The sequence below is a fragment of the Calonectris borealis genome, chromosome 2 (genome assembly GCF_964195595.1).
Source record: "Calonectris borealis chromosome 2, bCalBor7.hap1.2, whole genome shotgun sequence".
Taxonomy (NCBI): domain Eukaryota; kingdom Metazoa; phylum Chordata; class Aves; order Procellariiformes; family Procellariidae; genus Calonectris; species Calonectris borealis.
The window spans coordinates 107,802,995-107,825,636 of record NC_134313.1 but is presented as its reverse complement, the minus strand read 5'-3'; positions in this window follow the sequence as shown (position 1 = coordinate 107,825,636).

Genomic DNA, 22,642 nt, shown 5'->3' with positions numbered 1-22,642 from the left:
TATCTTTTGAAGGATAAACAACAGAAACTATTTTTCTTTACTAATTGTCAATTTACAACAAGATCTAATTTTGTCAACATCCTAATGACAATCATCAGAAAAGGAAGAAATGCCAGTGAAGGTCAGCAAGGCAACATGATGGAAAAGACACTATATGTGAAAAGCAGATAAATATTTTTGTAATTCAAGCTGTGTGAAGGTATTAGAAGGTGATTTTGGCATCAGTGTGTAACTGGATAATTTTCTCCAAAATCAGGTGCATCTCAATAACAATTTTACAATCATTCAGAAAAAAAAGTATATACAATAATTTTTACTTCAAATGAAAGAACAAAATCCTAAAATCAGCAGCCATTTTGAATTTATCACCTTCTTTACCACAAAATATTTTAATGCATTCTTCAGGCAAATTTTATTAGATCCTTTGCTGGTACATAATATGGTCAAAGCAGCAAGTTTAAGGTGATAAAGTTAAAGAAGTATACATCTTCAGAATTAATTCTGTTGCCCGAGACAGACAACAGACCAGCATACACATTGTGATAAGGATCACAAGAGAAAATTATTCCAGAACAGATCATCCTCAATATAGAATATTTTTTAAAATATATTTAATTCAATAAGTATTGCTGATAAGAGGACAAACAGAGAGTAACTAAGCAAAACATAATGCTGTCTGAAGTTTACCCTCCAGCCTACAAAACTGCAAAGAATGAAACATTGTTACAATTAACAATGTTTACTGTAACTATGAATTTATAGAAGAAAATTGCAGATTTGAAGGATGACGGTCTTTCTTAGGCCAGTCTGAAAAAGATTTCTATATGTGCCTAAAGACAAAATGGGCTTCCTACAAATAGAAGTATGTATATGTTTTTGCAAGACGTATAATTTTTCTTTTGTTTGGGAGTAGATTTGCATTGTATGAAAGATCAAAAAGGAAAGATAATATTTAACAAATAGGAAAAAATTGTTCTCAAAACCGTAATAATTGGCTAGTAGATTTAGGATAAGTATTATTACTGAAAACTAATTCTGACTTAGAAAAAAAATTACTGGATTTTAATTTGACCTCATGTCATGTAAATTTTCAGCAATAGATATTTAAATAACACTTCATGAAAATATTTTCCTTTTCATTTCAGCTGAAAGTGAAAAACTTCTATTAAAATTATTGTGGGGAGAATCTATTTATAAACATATTATTTTAATTAAACAGATTTCTTTTGTGGTTTGGACGGTTTTCTTCCTTCATGAAGGCTAAATAAATAGATCATAAACAGAAGAAACAATTGCAGATAATAATTTGCTAAGTAAATCACTATCCGATATCTTCTTCCATAAATATTGCTCATGTTTTTCTCCACACAACATAAGCCATACCTGAGCAGTCCAAAAATTCAACAACTAGACCTTCTGCCTTATAAAACCAGCTTTAAGAGAACAAAAATCACTGTTCACATCCATTGAATTTTACTTTCTTGGTCAGATGCAGTGAGCAAATGCTTTTCTTTTCAGGGTAAGGGGCTGGGGTTGGAAACGTTTTCCGGGGGGGGGGGGGGGGGGAAGAGAAAGCAAAATATTATTTTATGAGGTTCTTGCAGTTCATGTATTCCCTCAAAACTAAGACAAATTAGTTTATTCATGACCTTTACAGAAGAAAAATTGGAATCAAACAGTACTTCAGATGCAGTAGCTCTCAGTCAATTAGACATTCATACACTGTTGTAAGAAAGGATTTTATTGCATCAAAACTTTCCCTTGAATTGTTAGTAATTGGTAGCAAGACCAATGCTTTACAACATTTATTGATACATTGCAGAAAACAAAAGCAATTCGGAAAATGTCGTAACAGCCACCAGTAAATTATTATTTTGTATTATAAAAAAAGAGATAAGAAATAAATAAATCAAGTTGGGTGGGAGTGTTGATCTGCTGGAAGGTAGGAAGGCTCTGCAGAGGGACCTGGACAGGCTGGATCGATGGGCCGAGGCCAACTGTATGAGGTTCAACAAGGCCAAGTGCCAGGTCCTGCACTTCGGCCACAACAACCCCAGGCAACGCTACAGACTTAGGGAAGAGTGGCTGGAAAGCTGCCCAGCGGAAAAGGACCTGGGGGTGCTGGTTGACAGCCGGCTGAACATGAGCTGGCAGTGTGCCCAGGTGGCCAAGAAGACCAACGACATCCTGGCCTGTATCAGAAATAATGTGACCAGCAGGAGCAGGGAGGTGATCGTGCCCCTGTACTCGGCACTGGTGAGGCCACACCTCCAATACTGTGTTCAGTTTTGGGCCCCTCACTACAAGAAGGACATTGAGGTGCTGGAGCGTGTCCAGAGGAGGGCAACGAAGCTGGTGAAGGGCCTGGAGCACAAGTCTTATGAGGAGTGGCTGAGGGAACAGGGACTGTTTAGCCTGGAGAAGAGGAGGCTGAGGGGAGACCTCATCGCGCTCTACAACTACCTGAAAGGAGGTTGTAGCGAGGTGGGTGTTGGTCTCTTCTGCCAAGTAACTAGCGATAGGACGAGAGGAAATGGCCTCAAGTTGCGCCAAGGGAGGTTTAGATTGGACATCAGGAGAAATTTCTTTACTGAAAGACTGGTCAGGCCTTAGAACAGGCTGCCCAGGGAAGTGGTTGAGTCACCGACCCTAGAAGTATTTAAAAGACGTGTAGATGAGGCGCTTAGGGACATGGTTTAGCGGGCATGGTGTGTTGGGTTGATGGTTGGACACGATGATCTTAGAGGTCTTTTCCAACTTTAATGATTCTATGATTAAATGTAACTATTTATAGTTCAGGTTTTTCTTAAATATTCCAAAGAATTGAGTATCAGCTGATCTCAAATTAAAGCCAAAGCATATGGTTATCTGCCAAGATAAGCATGAACATTTTAAAGTTCACTTCCTATAACCAGCTGCTTAAAATATACTTGCGCTACTACAACTCTTCCAAGAAGCTGATGGAATCAGGAATTTCTCAGACTAATGGGGTAAGCCGAATATATCAGATATAGTACTCAAAAAACGGAGAAGATACTTTTTTCAATATGGATTCCCTATTCATATTTGAGTATATAGAGACACACACATACACACATATATATTGTCACTTTTTTTTTCCTATTCTTTCTCAAATTATGAAGGATTTATTTAATTTTCAGAAACTGATTTCAACTCAAATCACCCCCATTCTTAATTTTAGAAACATTCAAAACCCAGAACAGAGAGATTATTTTTCTAACATTCAATTCCTACTTCAATGTAACAATGAAAACACTAATTTTTCCTCAAATGTTTTTCACCGAAAGGTTCCTATTTTTCACATGGGCAACTGATATATGATAAATACTTCAAAATGTCTAACCTTTTATATGCTGGTGGGGTATTAAGACATTTTCAAAGTGTTTTCTACTTCAATTCCTGCTCCATATATTCTATTGATCTTGAACATCCTTAAAAAATAACAAACATGAAACACATGAGAAGTTGGATTGTGAATTTTAACTAAAGTAAAAATGTCTCATTTGAGCAAGATCAAGGTTAAATTCTTCTTCACAGCAGGGAGGACGTCCCTAAACAATAAATGTTGCCCTGGGTTTTAAATCCTCTCTTTCAAGATGTCTTTTGAAATCACTAACGAAATGTGAAAAGTTTTATGGTGATTAAAAGTAAACAAAATTGTGAGCGTACACATTATTTGACCTCTGTGAGGCTTGAGGCTCATACACGATTAAATTTTCTAGAGTCTCACCAGTTTGGGGTTACAAAATTGGAAAAAAATAATCTTCCCAGGTTAGATTTTGTACATAAATAATTTTATAAATACGTAGGTATCACTCTCCTAAATTCTTGGTTACAGCCCAATATGACCATGTTGAGTCCTCTTTGAAGACTGGGCCTGCAGCATAGTTCCAAAATAAGAAATAGATTCCTCGTCTATTGCAGCTGGAAAACTTAAGTGAGTATGTTGGGCCCAGTACTTTCCTCTTTAGGCCAATGAGGGCTGGCAATACTGAGGAGAGGAAATAGAGCCCAGAGAAAAGTTAATCCACAAGGCCTCTGCTAACCATCTCCATTCATTTGAGGGGAGGCACTGGAAAGCTCTGAAGAGAGACTACCTATCACATATGAAAGCCACAAAGACATTATTTGTCCTTTGAAGGGTGTGTGTGGCAATGCCAAGGACTTCACAGATAGAGAGAAACTCTGTCAGAGGCCCAGGTCAAAACAAAAACTCAGCAACACACCCTTTCTACGGTGCCTAGGTTTATTTTACTAATTCGGCCAAAAGAACATGCCCCAAAAAGTTTACACATGCACATTCCTCATACATCTAGGTACTTAGCTTCAAAAAGAAAACAAGAGGACAAAACAAAATAATTTTTGTTGTTGATGCTTCCAGGACTTGCTTGGTCTGGCTGCTGCAGAACATATAGCTTGCTTTTCTCACCAAATGCAAGGGTAGTATATATTTGAGGTTTTGAGCCTAAACATGCCCCAGTTGTATCTAATTAATTCTTCTCAGGAAGATTCTTCCAACTGCTACTCCAAGAACCCTGCTGGATTTAAGACAAAACACATATACCCTTACATTCTTTTGTTTGGTGAAATCTATACCTCCCTTTCCCCAACCTTCAGTTTTACAGCAACAGCAGTGTTCCTCATGATTGTAGGGGGCATGGAAAAAATCCACCACGTTGGATTCAAGAAGGAAATGCAGGATTCCAAGGGATATCCCCCAAACCTGTCCCCAAAACACACAGTTTTATATGAATATGATTAAATGCACATTGCCGTTCTGGACTAATGTAACACAAATTTGACATAAAGCTTGATAGAGAAGTTTAAAAACTCTTGAGGGATACTACATAATTTGGCAGCATTTGTTTTACCACAGAATATTTTTTAAGGACAGTACTATTTTTAAATATAGTCTGTGTTGGGACATTTGAGGAATACAGGTGAACTCCTTTGACATACAGGAAAACAGCAATTGGCAAAGAAACATAATGAGTAAAACTTTGTATGTTTGCTTTGCTATGTGGTATTTCTTCCCACACACACACACACACATAAATTTTTAGTGTATATTTGATATCAAATTTTTAACTGTGTATAAAAGATGAAGAATGGTGACAAGATTTTGTGAGTTTGGAAATATGAACCTAGAACTACAGTGCATGCTATATGTTCATTACTGAGAGTGATGTCACATTTTTTAATGGGTAGTTTTAGTGCCTATTGCTGTATGGTAAAGGTGTTCACATTAAGAGGCAAGCTCCAACGGAAAGAGGCATGTGGCAGTCCATGGAGAGTTTTTTTTCCCCTACAATGTACATTTAATATGTGCATAAATTCCTTTATTTATGATATTTATCCTGCAGGGTTCTGAAAGCTAAAACTTCATATAATTAAAATAAAATTTGCACTGACATCAGCAGATTGCTTCAAGGCAGAATTTTAGTAGCCTCCAGAATTCAGAAGATGCAAGGACTTTTCTAAAGTATGTGAAAAATAGAGAAGCATGGCGTAAATTTTTCTTACTAATATTTGATTCCAAATATTCCCAGAATTTAGTGAAAATAAATTCTGAAATGCCACAGTCCATTGGCCAATCATGCGTGTGAGAAACTTAAGTCATTTGAATTTCCCAAACTGATTCTTTACCCTTCACCGTGAGGTTAATCATCTGGACAAATACAGAAATTGTAAGAAATCCTGAATTTTTAGGTTCACACCCCTAACACTCAGGTCAGGTCATAACTTCCCATGTACCACTGAACTGAGCCCCATTTTAAATACAGACAGGTTTAAGAGAGGGCTTAGACATTTGTGCGTACAGTGCAGTGAGCATCAAAAACTTGCCTCTTTTTTGTATTTGTAGAAATGTTTGAAAAGCTCAATTCCTGGCTGATAGAAATGTTTCTCCTAACTTTCAAATTGAAAGAAATTACAGTATTTATAGAGAGCCATCTTTTTGTCTTCTCTTGTGAAGCAGGTTTTCTATTCTCCCATTTATCCCTCTCTGCAATAGCTTCAATTTGATAAGGTAGATTATATTCAAATGAGACTTCATCAGTATGTTTTAAAATGACATCTACCTTCCTATCCTTGCTGGAAATACCTCATGGAATACGTTTGAGGACCTCTGCCTTTTTCATGGTGGGCAATAACAGTGACACGTGCCATATAGGCAAGTCTTTCCATGTTAGATACTATTTCCAATTAATGAGCCCTCAGTTTTCCATAAATATTCCTGATATACCCTAAATACATGAGTTTTTATGTAAATGCCTCCCAGCTTTGTGAAAAGTAAATTTCATCAGCATACTCCTATTTTTGTTCAAGATCGTTAATAAAAACACAAGCCAAAACTGTTACAAATACTACTCGCTGAAGAACTGCATGATAGATTTCATTAAGCTTTTTTAAAATCTCATTAAGCCACAACAGAGCAAAGATAATGCAGAATATACCACCAACTTTGCAGAGTTGGAAAAACAGAGTATGAAGCATTCATAGAATCATAGAATCATAGAATCATACAGGTTGGAAAAGACCTCTAAGATCATCGTGTCCAACCGTCAACCCAACACACCATGCCCACTAAACCATGTCCCTAAGTGCCTCATCTACACGTCTTTTAAATACCTCCAGGGATGGTGACTCCACCACTTCCCTGGGCAGCCTGTTCCAAGGCCTGACCAGTCTTTCAGTAAAGAAATTTCTCCTGATGTCCAATCTAAACCTCCCTTGGCGCAACTTGAGGCCATTTCCTCTCGTCCTATCGCTAGTTACTTGGCAGAAGAGACCAACACCCACCTCGCTACAACCTCCTTTCAGGTAGTTGTAGAGCGCGATGAGGTCTCCCCTCAGCCTCCTCTTCTCCAGGCTAAACAGTCCCTGTTCCCTCAGCCATTCCTCATAAGACTTGTGCTCCAGGCCCTTCACCAGCTTCGTTGCCCTCCTCTGGACACACTCCAGCACCTCAATGTCCTTCTTGTAGTGAGGGGCCCAAAACTGAACACAGTATTCGAGGTGCGGCCTCACCAGTGCCGAGTACAGGGGCACGATCACCTCCCTACTCCTGCTGGCCACACTATTCCTAATACAGGCCAGGATGCCGTTGGCCTTCTTGGCCACCTGAGCACACTGCCAGCTCATGTTCAGCCGGCTGTCAACCAGCACCCCCAGGTCCTTTTCCGCTGGGCAGCTTTCCAGCCACGCTTCCCCAAGCCTGTAGCATTGCCTGGGGTTGTTGTGGCCGAAGTGCAGGACCCGGCACTTGGCCTTGTTGAACCTCATACAGTTGGCCTCGGCCCATCGATCCAGCCTGTCCAGGTCCCTCTGCAGAGCCTTCCTACCCTCGAGCAGATCAACACTCCCGCCCAACTTGGTGTCATCTGCAAACTTACTGAGGGAGCACTCGATCCCCTCGTCCAGATCGTTGATAAAGATATGGAATAAGACCGGCCCCAGTACTGAGCCCTGGGGAACACCGCTCGTGACCGGCCGCCAACTGGATTTAACTCCGTTCACCACAACTCTCTGGGCTCGGCCGTCCAGCCAGTTTTTTACCCAGCGAAGTGTGTACCTGTCTAGGCCGTGAGCCGCCAGTTTCTCTAGGAGAATGCTGTGGGAGACAGTGTCAAAGGCTTTACTGAAGTCCAAGTAGACCACATCCACTGCCTTTCCCTCATCCACTAGGCGGGTCACCTGGTCATAGAAGGAGATCAGGTTGGTCAAGCAGGACCTGCCTTCCATGAACCCGTGCTGGCTGGGCCTGATCCCCTGGTTGTCCCGGACATGGCTCGTGAGCACCCTCAAAACCAACCGCTCCATGATCTTCCCTGGCACCGACGTCAGGCTGACCGGCCTGTAGTTCCCCGGATCCTCCTTCCGGCCCTTCTTATAGATTGGCGTCACATTGGCGAGCCTCCAGTCATCTGGGACCTCCCCAGTTAACCAGGACTGCTGGTAAATGATGGAGAGCAGCTCGGCAACCTCCTCCGCCAGCTCCCTCAGTACCCTTGGGTGGATCCCATCCGGCCCCATAGACTTGTGAGCATCCAGGTGGCGTAGCAGGTCATTAACTTCATCCTCTTGAATTATGGGGGGTTTATCCTGCTCGTCGTCCTTGTCTTCCAGCTCAGGGGGCTGAGTACCCTGAGGATAACCACTCTGACTACTAAAGACTGAGGCAAAGAAGGCGTTGAGTACCTCAGCCTTTTCCTCATCCTTGGTGGCAACGTTCCCCCCCGCACCCAATAGAGGATGGAGATTCTCCTTGGCTCTCCTTTTGTCATTAACATACTTATAAAAGCATTTTTTGTTGTCTCTCACGACAGTGGCCAGGTTGAGTTCTAGCCGGGCTTTTGCCTTTCTAATTTCCTCTCTGCACGACCTAACACGATCCCTGTACTCTTCCTGAGTTGCCTGCCCCTTCTTCCACAAGTGATAAACTCTCCTTTTTTTCCTGAGTCCCAGCCAGAGCTCCCCGTTCAGCCAGGCCGGTCGCCTTCCCCGCCTGTTCTTCTTGCGGCACATGGGGACAGCCCGCTCCTGCGCCTTTAAGACTTCCTTCTTGAAGAACGTCCAGCCTTCCTGGACCCCTTTGCCCTTCAGGACTGTCTCCCAAGGGACCCTCTCGACCAGTGTCCTGAGCAGGCCAAAGTCCGCCCTCCGGAAGTCCATGGTAGCGGTTTTGCTGGCCCCCCTCCTTACTTCACCAAGTATCGAGAATTCTACCATTTCATGGTCGCTAAGCCCAAGCCGGCCTCCGACCACCACATCTCCCACCAGCCCTTCTCTGTTCGTGAACAGCAGGGTCAAGCGAGGCATCTCCCCTGGTGGGTTCGCTTACCAGCTGCGTCAGGAAGTTATCCTCCACACACTCCAGGAACCTCCTTGACTGTTTCCTCTCTGCCGTGTGGTATTTCCAGCAGACATCCGGGAAGTTGAAGTCCCCCACGAGAACAAGGGCTAGTGACTGGGAGACTTCTGCCAGCCTCTGGTAGAATATTTCGTCTGCCTCCTCATCCTGGCTAGGTGGTCTGTAACAGATCCCAGCAGGATATCTGCCTTGTTGGCCTTCCCCCTCATCCTTACCCACAAGCACTCGACCTCGTCATCACTACCATCGAGCTCTAGACAGTCGAAGCACTCCCTAACATACAGGGCTACTCCACCGCCTCTCCTTCCTCGCCTGTCCCTTCTGAAGAGCTTACAGCCATCCATTGCAGCACTCCAATCGTGCGACTCATCCCACCACGTTTCCGTGATGGCGACTAAGTCATAGCTAGCCCGCTGCACAATGGCTTCCAGTTCCTCCTGTTTGCCGCCCATGCTGCGTGCATTGGTGTAGATGCACTTGAGCTGGGCTGCCGATTTCTCCCCCGACAATGGCGTGCGGTCCCTAGGCTCTTCTCTAGAGAGCCTGGTTTTATCCCCTTCCCCCTTCGAATCTAGTTTAAAGCCCTCTCGATGAGCCCGGCCAACTCACACGCGAGAATCCTTTTCCCTCTGTGAGACAGCTGAACTCAACACTGTTTCAGTGTCTTTAGTGAATTTACATAATTGATGGACCAGCACAAAATGTATGTAAATATATGCATTAATAACTATATTAGTCACATGTGACATCTGAAAATGCACTTTTTACCACTAGAGGATCCATTTTTATTATAGGTCATGAAAAAAGAAGGATTAAACAAACAATTCTTGAAAAGAAATCCTATCAATTGTGTTATGTGTTAGATCATATTCTTAAACTTATGCCAGCCAAGACAGATTCTTTCGAGGAGGTGATGGTAAATTCTTTACTCCTTCCAGGCAAAGTGTTTGAGAGCTTTGATCCAAATCAAGAACAAGTACAAAGAAACAAAAGCTAATTTTTAAATATATTAAATATATTAAAATCAAATAGCAAATATTCAGCACCTCTTAGCCTTGTAAGACTATGCAAGCTTTCATTTAACTATAAATGTCAGTAAGTTTTACTTTTTTTCCCCCCCCAATGTCTTCCAATTATGTAAATGATGGGAAAGGTAAATGGATTTAACTGTCTCAATCCCAAGTGAGGTTTACTAGAACCTTATGGACAAAAAGAAAAAAAATCATTTAACTGGTGCAGCTTAGCACACCAGACTTGAAAGACTAACATTGTTATTAAAAAAATGGAAATACTAGCTGAACATCATGTACAGTCAAGAAAATCTCATACACAGACTGTCTCCAGGCTCTTAAGAGATCTACAGGAAGAGTCTGTGACATTCCCACAGCACTCCAGTCCCATTACAGAATTCTGAGCCTAAAAGGCTTGAGATTTTTGCCCTAGACCTTCATAAAGCATTTCTTTAAAAAAAATACTAGCACTTAATTACAGTGAGACAAAGATACTGCTGGAAATACTTCATCTCTTGCTGGAATTTCTGACATTCTGCCTCTCTCCTCTTTCACAGACTGAACTTTTTTAAAAGGCCTAGTAAGATAAATACATAATCTTAAAAAAAAAAAAGAGTCTTGTCAAACAGCAAGATGCTGTTTAGTGCAGGGAAAATAAATCCATCTCCTACATCCCTTCCCCAACACAGCAATCAGCTAGCAGCCAAGGATAAGCACAGTTAGATTATAAGGTTTTCAAACTCAGTTCAGCCTGCCAAAGACGCATTGATATTTGATGTCATTGAACGCGGAAACCCCCTCCTCACTAATTCACTAAGACAGCAGCCTCAGCTGGGCATTTGTGTATAATGACCGAGAAGCATGGAGGAGCAATTGCAGAACTGTCTTTTATCTGTAATTGCCAGTAGGAACACTTCTAGATGTTTCCAGTGTGAAAAGGCAGATATTAGTTTAAGTTATCCTTAGTGTTAGGACACAGCAAGCTGCTCTGCTCTGTGCTGCATCAGCCCTCTTGCCTCAACTGGCAACTAGCATCAGCTTACTGACTCCCTTGGGCCTTGTACAGCCAACCAACAGTTTTTATGATCATTTTACAGAACAGTCCAAAAGGTAATTTAAACTCACTCCTTTGATTTTGCCCTGAACTGGACTGGGAGCATTCTCACAGAGGCAGACTACAAAAGCACAGCCATCCTCTGGGGGACTCGCACCCAACTTCCCTCCCTGGAGAGTCGGCATCATCCCACTGTGCCTGCTGCTGCAGGGCTGGAGCGCTGCACCTTGATCCTCCGCTCCACTTGTGCTGCTTCAAGTTCAGTGCACGTGATTGTGCAATCTCTCAGTGAGAGGAGTCTTGGGCTTTAGCTTGGTCGTGAATTATGTTAAATTACAATAGACATAAGCAGTAAGCGTAAGCTAAAACTATTAAGACTGGTTATGCCTATAACTAGCATAACTGATTGCATATACAGACAATATTACAGGCAACTGGAAAGACTGAGCTTACCAACTTACTATAAACCAACACCACAACAATGAAAATAAAATATTAAAAAATAGAATTCTAAATAAAGCTACTGATATATCTGAAAAATATTTCACAAGTGTCAAAGAGCAAATGCCCTGTGGTCCTGTAACATAAAGGCCAAATGGTTTAAAATGGCCTACTGTTAGTAAGAATGAATAACTACTGCAACAAAATGCTGCAGTATTCCTCTGTTCTTAAAAGTATTCATCACAGATAAGTCTAGAAATCCTGACAAAACATCCGTTTAGTAGATGATGTGCATTATAGATAAGCTTACACGCAATATCCTTTTCAGAGGAACTTGTTTATTAAAAAAAAAAAAAATTATGTGTTTAATCAAATTCAGAAATAGTTATCCTTTCTATCTACTACCCAGAATGGTGGAATATATAATATGTTCTAGTATTGATTAGAAAGATAGCTTAATCAAAAAACAATGTTCAAATGGGTCAAATATACCAGTACCTAAGCATTTTTGATAAATAGTACAAAAATTCAAATGAATAATTGAAAGAATTTCCTTAGTTCACAAACAAAAGGGAAATTTCTAAATTCTGCTAACTGAGATTAAGTAAAATCAAAGAGAAAGTTCAGCTTTGCTAATCAAAAATCAAGCCCAGACTTGCACACAATAACAATATTCAATGAATTTTACTTATATACATGCACGCATACACACACTTATTTGCAGTCTTGTCCCTTCTCCAGATTTTAAAAAAATGGATTTTGGGAAGATTCCAAGATTAGAAAATTTCTGCAAAGGACATTTAAATTTTGGATCTGCTTTGAATTAATGCAAAAAACTGTACTGCACTCTTCTGTCATAATTCAGTTTGGGCATTAGTGTTGCTGTTTAGTGGTACGTCAAGACCTGTAAAAACATATGGCAACACATCCTTTTTACTGATTTGTATAAGCCAAAAGAAATATTCAACCACCTTCCAATGAATGACTGGTAGCTAAAACTCAATGGGTTCATAAATTCAGATAAATCCTGAAATTTTTTTTTTTTTTTTTTTTTTTTTAAATCTCTACATCTGGAAACATGGCTGGCAACGTTTTGCAAGAGCTGATTTTCTCCTAGGATTTCCAGTTCTTTGTGGTTTCCCTAAGCCAAAAATAGACTAAAGAATAACATTTCTGCAAATATTTCAGTATTTCTGTTTCCAGGCCTGGTTAAAACCAGGAAGGGCAGAGCCACAAAAAGAAATTAAATACAATAAACAAATAAAATACAAATGAAATTTTTCAATCATAAAAAAGGTTCAATTTCAGGTTTATACAATGGTACAAGTTCATTCTGAATCTTCAGTGCTAATTTTCTTATGTCCCCCCAAAATAACATGCACCATGCACAAGGTCTGTGGTTAAGATCTGTGTGTAAGATCTGTGAAGCATTTGGTGTTGACTGAACATTCAATGACAAAGTGCTTTTAAAAAATCTTCTAGGCATTTTTCTGCATTTTTTCACACTCAAAACCAATAAAAAACCCCATTAAAATCCAAACTTAAGTTGCTTACAAAATGTACATTGGAGATATTGACTATGAATATATACTGATCAAAAATAATAAGGGCCCTCGAGAAAGTGTTCTAATGATCACATGCTTAAAACCTGCGAGAGGAAAAAATGTTAAATATGCAAATTAAAAGCAATCAACATCAATAAATTTACTCACCTTTTTGACACACTAAGTGTACTGCCCATTTACTTTACCATTGACCTGTTAATTGATGGTATGAAGCAATGAAGGTCTCCTTGTGTTCTGTGCTTACAAAGAGAGGCTCATTTTCTTCCTGAACTCTTAGACTGAAGGAAATATATTTCCTGTTTGGTCTTAGTGGAATGTAACAAAAAGTGCTGGCAAGAACTAAGTTATGCCAGGAATTACATCTGTTTAACAGGGTTTTAAGAAGTTGCAGATGCTAAAGTGTTTAGTTATTGTATAGCTGGATCTTGGCAGGGATGTTAAACTTCAGAGCTAAATAAAAATGTAAATTGTGGTAACTCAGCATTTCCTTCACTATCTGATGTATAAGAAAGCTTTCTATACTTTTCTCTAAAGTGTTTTTCCCCAACACTTCAGAATGTGTTGCAAAGTGTTCTTTTTATTCTGATTTATTTCTAAAAGGAAGACCTGAACAACAAAAGGTCACTGCAGACAAGATGAAATACCAGCAGTCTTTTTTAAAAAATGCTTCAATTTCATATATAGAATTGTGAAGGCCTGGGCTTTTTTTTTTTCCTTCTCTCTCAACACTCATCTAGATTCATCCCTGTTTTCAGTTACTTTTAGTACTTCATGACATTTGTGCATATGTAGGGGCTTCTTCGCCAATTGTCTTTTTACAAAAGTAGGGTTTGAATGCAACAAGTCCAATTCAAGCCCTACTTCTGCAAACGTCTGGTGGCATGCTTAACTTCAAACACATAAGTTTCTAAATAGTCTCATTCAAATCACTTGGACTATTCTCAAGCTTGTGGGAAAGTACTTCCATAAGTGCTTGCAGGAGCAGGGCTTTATACTCTGAAGTATTCTGCGCTCTCTTGTGACATGCTGTAAATGCAGTCCTGAAAGGAGTTTTGCATATTGGTTATCTATATGCAAGGACATTTTTCAACACATTAGCAAAAGAATATTAGGAAAAAATACAGATTTATAACTTCATACAACAAGCATATTAATCATAAATATCTAGTAATATGTTCACAATTAAAATTCTAATATGTATAATAAGCAAGTAGTTACAATTTTCTAAAATGTATTTATAAATGGCAAAGAAACTAATGAATTCATCTTTGAGAGTAAATACATTAATTATGCAGCTAAAATCTGAAATTAGAGAGAACATGGCTGGGGCTTTTTTTTTTAATTCTCTGACCAGAAACAATGAAAGGTGATAAAAATACACAATAGCCCTGATATGAAATCTATTAATCTTGCAGCTGGTACCCAGGGTACTGTTATGTATTATATATTCTGTATTAAGTTGCATGTATTATAACATGACAGTGTTACAGTATTCTGGGGAATGCTGGCATAATATGCTAAAACACATTTGCCCATTTAAATTACTGTATACACATAATACTGTAATTCTGTAAGTAATTCTGTACACACGCACAGAAAATACACACCACAGAATAAAAAGGAGTGGGTTCTTACCCTACACTAAAAACCATCACAGCCTATTTGAGAGTCAAAGAGCTACAATCCTGGTCATCCAAATATGGGTGTTTAACTAAGCACTGAAGATGTTCTACCATATTTCTTGATTATCAAGTAAAATAAATGGATATTTTCATAAAATTGAGATACAAAGAAATGGACAGTATAGCAAAGATCCATCAGTAACAAAAATGGTACTGTTTCTTTCTATTTGGTATAAACACATACGCATCTACATAGGATGTTCACAGTAGGAAAAAAAGTGTGATTTCTGGTTGTTTATGACTTTGGAAGCTAGGTTCCTGGGCAGGAGAGATAGGATTATTTTTAATAATATTAACTTCAGTTTTTTACACTGATCTAAAAAAATTAAGACATTACTGTTTACTGTAGAACTAAGTATGCTTTTTCTGTCAGCATACCCTGGCAGCATGGAAGACCAACAGCACACTGGGCTGTATTAAGAGGAATGTAACCACTAGACTGAAGGAAGAAATTGTTTCCCTTTACTTAGCACTTGGAATACTCCATCCAGTTTTGACCCCTCAAGAAAAGAAGGATGTTGATAAACTGGGCCAAGTTCAGTGGAGGACCTCCAGGATGGTGGGGGCTGGAGCACTTGCCCTGTGAAGAAAGACTGAGGGACCAGAGCTTGTTCAGCCTGGAGAAAAGACAGCTTCAGGGGAACTTGATGGCAGTCCCCCAATACCTACGGGTAGGTCATCAAAGAGACAGGTCCAGGCTCTTTCTGAAGGTGTATGGTGGGAGGGTGAGAAATAGTGATCAAAAACTAAAATGGAAAGTTCCAATGTGACACAAGGAAGAATTTGCACCACAAGGAGAGTTGCACAGTGAGTAGGTTGCCCAGCAAAGCTGCGCAGTCTCCATCCTTGGAATTTTTCTTTGAGAAGGAAGGTAGACTAGAGACCTCCTAAATTATTCTCTAATTCTAAGATGTCTGCAGAGTATAAAATCCTAAATTATGCAAGTCCGCATTGTTGAATTAATGGCTACAGAAATATATCAGCAATGATAGTTCAGTAGTGATTTGTCATCAATATCTATTTACCTATGTAGAGGCAAGTGTCTCCCATTTTCAGAGAAAGTTATGTACCTCCTCACTTTTTCTGTTCCAAACTGGAATACTTACAGGATTTGTTTCTGTACAGTTAATTTTAATTTGTCCTTTGAAAGTCTAAAATACACTTAAAAATCCAGAAGTATTAAAGATATTTAAACTCTTTACAAAAAAAAAAAAAGGACCACAAAGCTGGGGGGGAAGGGACTGAAGAATAAAAAAAAAAAAAAAAAAAGAAAAATTTCCAAGGAAAATAAGGAAAATAGATATTAATTTAAAACCTTTTTTCTTCAGAACTTTCAACCCTAAAAATGTTTATCACATAGTTGCTAGAAGCAACTTTTATAGACTTACAAGTGTGTTCATCTCTTATATAATTTGAAAGTTGCTTATGGGATTGTTTCTTGACCATTTGTGTTTAAGTAAAATTTTCCCCTCTAGAAGCCTCACAAACCAGCCCCAATTCCTACAAGACATTTTCAGTTGACCACACAATAGAATAGAAGAGTATTTCTTAAGACAGTACAACACAAAAAGAGGAGGGGAAAGGAAGAGTGGTGCATTCACGTAATTTTTGTGGAAACATTACATCTGTCTCCCATTTCTGAACCCAGGCTACTTCACACATTGTGAAACTTACCTTAGAGAATTATAAACAAAGTAGGCAGACACAAGATCTTTAAAATACAAAACAGAAGCAGCAAAGCAATAGGGGGAAAAAAAAAAAAAACAGAACAACAAACCATTGAAGATAGGAAGGTCACATAGCAGAGAGAGGCCAGCATCCTCCACTGCAGACAGCTTCATGTAATGACAAAATGAAACAGTCTGAGGAATCTCTTGGGAAAACTAAAGGCCCCATTCCCAGCTGAAACGAAACCAGGTAGTTCATTGTAGCCAACAGTCCTTTTAACCAGCTGAGTATCTGAGCCATATACTTGTCTATTTTATAGCACTTTGATATTGCAGGATCACCCATCAACTACAAACCTGCCAAGAAATACCATTAAGTATACTCTGCCACGACAAAGTGTGAGTTTTTCTGAAGACTGCAGACTTCAGTGCAGAACCTTTCTAAGGTTGTACTTTAACCGTATAAAAAAATGCCTCATTATAGAAGGCAGAACATCTGCAGCTGCCAGATGCCACCGAATAAATCCCCAGCCCCAACATGAGCTTCTTCTGTGACATCTGTCAAAGAACCATCCAGATGTGGCTTTGATTACAGTGATATATTAAGGTGCATCATTTGGATATGATGAGATCACAAGCCGAAGTTCAATGTCTTATCTGGATTTATTCCCATACTCTTAAGAGTCAGAGTTTCTGTCTCCACTTTTCTTTAATCCTAGCCAGAAATATGATCACACTTTCTACAGGATTTGTGGCTACTCTTGCACGTCATTCACATTTCCTCTTCTATCGAGTATTCCAAATTGTAACGTTCAAGTTTAGTTAATCTCATTTCAGTCCTGGGCAGTTTTCACATGACTGGTCATTCCCTAAAATTAGTTTGTGTATTAACTGTAGCAAAAGAACTAAATAGTCCTTCCAGAGGATGATTTAAGCACATGGTGTTATAAAGATCGGCACTTTGCATTGTGATCAATTTCTTAGTAGACTATTTCCAAAGCTAACAAAGTTTTCAGCAAGCTCTACAATTCAATAATCATTTCTGCAAATAAAGCATTGTATTTTGAAATTTATTTTGAGAACCGAGTGCTTTGCTTACTGCTTAGTTTTGTTATCTGTCACTATTACTGCAAACTACCACCTCACACGAAAACATGTATGTACCAGGGAGTTCTATCATATCTTTGTCACAGGAGCACTCCAATTTCAGCCTTACATTTGTGAGCTCTGAAGCAATTGTTATTCATAAAAGCTTCACACTTCTCTCGATTAACAAGATCTTTTCCTAATACTATCAACTTGAAGCCTATTTCTCTGCAGAACCCTGTAATATCCCAACACAATGGAGTATTTTTCAGAGTGTATCGTGAACACTTCAGAGCACCCAAACAGAACTAGGTAAGCAAAGGGAATTAGGGGAAACAAAGGTTAGTGTTGTCCTGTTCCAACTGACTCCAAAGCCCACATTTAAGCACTTGGGATCTCTACACATAAGATGTGGGACACTTGATACTGAGTCAATTATTATTAGTCAATAAAGAGAGAAATGTGCCTGAAATCATGTCTTTGCAAGGAGTATTAACGTCTGTTTACATTCAGAATTCATAACCCTGAATTCATTCCTTAAGGTAGACACCTAAATAAACTCCTTCGTGGAAAACACAAAAGTTATTCTACTAACCCAATTATTCTAATACATTCCTTATAGAACCCACTCAAGGTGTGGAAGACAACATTCAATTTCCTCATCTGCGTGGCATGATTTATTAATGTAAAAGAAAGAAAAAGAGCATTGGCAGGAGATTGTAACATTTAAAATGTCTCATAAAAGTAATCTTTAAATCTGAAATTTCACCGTGATTAAGGAACACTTTAACTTAATTTACATTTTTAACTTAATTTCCTACAGCATGGCTTAGGTGACAGTTAAACACCTACGTCTTTGTACTTAACACTTAGATTCTTCTCCAAGGGATATATACTTTTTGTTTTGGTTTATATTAGCTGTTCAATGATTTAGATATGGTGTTAAATACACTCCTACAAAATGCAAATACAGATGGATATTTTATGTAATGTGTGATGTTAGTACACCATGATCACTTTCACACAGTATTTTCCTGTATTTTTTTATTGTGCATAAAGTCTTCTATTTGCACAAGGCTATTAACATAAATATTGACTTTTTACTTCAAAAACATTTTTCCACTAGGTTACCATGTTTATTTATCCTTTGTTACCAGAATTACAGAAGATTACCAAAAATTACAGTGATATTCTGTTTCACAGTTTCTGATTCTTGGACATGATACTTATTTCTCAAACACCCCACATATTCCAGGTCAACAAGATAAATAAAATTTCAATATAATACAGCCAATGCAGCATCTGACTTTTAGACTGTAAAGATCAAAACAGCAGAAACAGAGTAAGACTTCCTCACACTTAGTTTTTTGGACAAGACTCTTATGAAGACTTTACTAAAACTTAAGTCCAGAATTGTAAAGTAACTTAAATATCCCAGTTTCCAAAGATGTAGCAATATTAGCATATATTCAGATACTGGAAGTTAGATGCCCTACACAGTCTAAACCAATACTTTTAGTAAATTTCTCAGTTGATTTATGTCACAGAAAATACCAGTACAGGAAACACTAAAAAATTCTAGCGATCTGAAATAATGAGACATTATGTACCAAAAAAAAACCCACCTTTAAAAACATGGGTATTAATGTTTTCTTTAGGCTGCTTAAGCCATATGTCACATATAGGGTCACAGTCATGGATTTTCAGATGAGGAAGAGATGCTTCAGTACAATCTGCTTTATTTTGTTTTTGTATAAAAATGGTTCTAATTTTTCATAGGACTTGAAATAAATTAATTAAAATTTTTCACTGAGTCAAGAAATTACGAGTTTGAACATTCCCCTAAAGGATTTCTAGACAGCCTAATTCAATAAGCAGATGGGAATGACATGACTTAAGAAATGTCCTAAAGATCCGAAACAAGCTTTTTCAAATTCCAGGGGAAGCAAGTATGGCATTTAAGACCACTGAAAATTACCTCCTGCTTTTCTTAGCAACTCAGAGTGAAGTTTTAGTATCTTATACCTAGCTACTCAACTTCTTTTGGCAGTAACTACAGGTAGTGATGGCCTCCTAAAAAGTTAGAAGCTGTGCCGTAAATGAGAAAATAAACAGGACCATACACTTAGAACTTCAATCATGAGACTCTGAAATGTGTTTAAGAAATTTATTACCTATAGGCTAATAACATCTAGCATGTTCAGCCATGATATGGCTGAATGGCTAGGCCCAAGGAGTCGTGATCAGTGGCACAAAGTCTACTAGGAAGCAAGTCACTAATGGTGTACCTCAGTGGTCAACACTGAGGCCAATTACATTTAACATCTTTTTTAGCGACCTGGACAATGGGATAGAGCACACCCTCAGCAAGTTTGCAAATGACACAAAACTGGAAAGAGTGGCTGATAGGCCAGGTGGCTGTGCTGCCATCCAAAGGGATCTGGACAGGCTGGAGAATTGGGCTGAGAGGAATCTCATGAAGTTCAATAAAGAGAAATGCAAAGTCCTGCACCTGCGGAGAAACAACCCCAGGCACCAGCACATGCTGGGCGCTGAACACTGCGAAGCAGCTCTGCAGAGAAAGAGCTTGAGGTCCTGGTGACCTCAAGCTGACCATGAGCCAGCAATGCAACCTCAAGGCAAAGAAGGGCAACAGCATCCCAGTCTGCATTAGGAAGAGTATTCTCTCCCAGGAATGAAAGCTACATTCAGTTAATTAATAAAGACATATCACAGGTACTTTTTTGTGATAGTACTGGCAAATATTACAGTAGTGTAATTATCCACAGTAAAAAGATCAGATATCCAATCTACATAAGGTGATTAAATGCTCCTGAAATCCAACTTTGCAAAGTCATGAGTGATCACTTGGAAAACCTTGGGTTTATGCATAATAATAAATCAGAATCCAGAAGTATAAAAGCAATATTTTTAAACCAGTGTCCTTTAACAGATTTTGTAATTTCAAAGTATTGATATTACAGTCTAGAATCTAATGCCAATCCTTACTCATACTGGGAAGATTATTTCCTCTGAATAATGCCAGGAGTCTCTGAAGAACCTTTTAGAAGACAGTTTCTGGAATATGGTGCTGTAACAGTTGTGCCTCAAGGCAGAGGTTTATTTCAAGACTGACAAGACATCTGCAATTATCTCTCCTAATTTTAATTGAATTATTTTCACAATGCTTTTCTTAGGTGCTGCCAAATACTTTGAAATCCAACACACCTCAGTATAAATAGGTTAATTTTTCCCTTGGGAGCCAACAAGCTAATCAACAGAGTAATTCATAAAAACAGCTGGAAGTCTATATTGGACTTGAATGTTTAAAATAAATTTTGAAACACAGACAAGTTTGATCCAAAAATATTCTTTTAATAATAATCAATATTTTGTTTGCTACAGTCTACTGACTTTTACCAGACCTGGTCTTGAGATTGTACATTATGGTACTCTTGAATGCTTTACACTGGCTTCACCATAGACCTCAAAAGAACAAGTTACTCAGGAGTTATTCTAAGAAATAGCCTCCTAGATTGCTTCTTATTCTAAATTAAATTAGTGATACACAACATCATGTTTTCTACTATGCAACCTACTTTACTTGGTTTGGACTCCCATGTAACTTCTAAAATTTTCAAATGATGGAAAGCTCCAGAGCAAGTGCCACTGATTTTCTTTTGTAGATATATTCTTTGTATGTGCCAACATACATGTCCTACAAATACTCCAGCATAAAGACATTGCACCACTGCCACTTCTGTTTCACCAAGAAATAACAAATTATATTTGAAGACTACAGCATTCAGATTTTTTTAATTTGAAAAGATGTAAGAAGTCAAACAATAGAATTCAGTAGTGTTAACTACAAATAAAGGTTTATGACTTGCACATCATATATCTACTTCTCTACACCATGGAATACACATTGCATAGCACATGCTACCTGTATCAACAGTATATTATGGTGCATTGACAGAAAACATGCCATTCAAGCAGACAGGAACCTACTTTTTCCAAGCAAGTTATGTCATCCTTTCTCCTCTTATGCAGAATTACCACAGGAGAACAAAGGCTCTGTTAGTCTATCTGCCTTTCATACTCACTCTCACAGAAAGGTAAGCTCTTTCCTAAAAGTTAACAAATTAGAGGAATGGACTATATAGATAGGAAAATATCTCCATCCATTTTCTCCCTGGACAGGTTTAGAGTACAACGTAATCCCCTTTTTAGACCAAATAACATCCCTGCAGCTGGACACCACAATGTCCAATGCCAAAATACACTTCAGAAGAAGAGGTAGACAAACTAAGGTCCCAAAACCAAACTACTTTAGTTTCAGAAGAGAAAAGGGAATAAGATCGCATCAGTGAAATAGCTTCATTAAGAAGCATGTTTCCTGAAACTGTAGCTTGCACTGTGTCAACTCATCTATATTTTTCGCTTTATAAAAATCCCATCCTTTCTATTCTTCTCCAGTCCTCAATATACAAATAACTTATCCTATCAACATATGTCTGCATATAATAGAATGAGGAAGTTCTCTCTATGTTTGATATTTATGCAGACATGCAGATAATTAGAGAATTTGGTCTCTGAGTACCACAGGCAGCATTATAAGTATCATGCAATGACTATACAAAATACTATTCAGCACTATTCCTTTAGCTAACATGATGGAATTTCTTTAAGCAGCCCAACAACGTTCTGTGTTTGTGGCTATGGCTCTCACAGGGAGCTGTATGAATACCAGGGATGCTTCTTCAGAACGTATATTACGTATATTCAGACTGATATTTACAATGTAAATTATACTTAACAAGTCTACTCCAGTCAGTACCCACCACTGTTCACTGAGAAAGTGAACTTCCAGCCTACCAAGCTTCTTATATCACCATATGCTATGACTACTCAGCCAAGGGATCATACTGATGGTGTGAGAACTGAAACATCATACATGACAAGTGTTAGATAATTGTGGAAATATCCCCATGTAAATTCTCCTGCTTACCTTTTCTTCCTCACAACCTCTTCAGCTGCCCTTCCAAAACAGTAAAATTTCCAACTCAGCTGTACAGAATTTATTTGTATTTTTCAAAACTTCTTATTGCCTTGGGTTTTTTTAAGAGAGAAGGGAAGTAAGTTTCCTGGAGAACTGCTGTGAATGTAATATACTAGGCTCTAGGTGCCAATTACCTGTAATGAGTGTTCCACATTACAAGTTACTAATATTTTAGCCTTTTA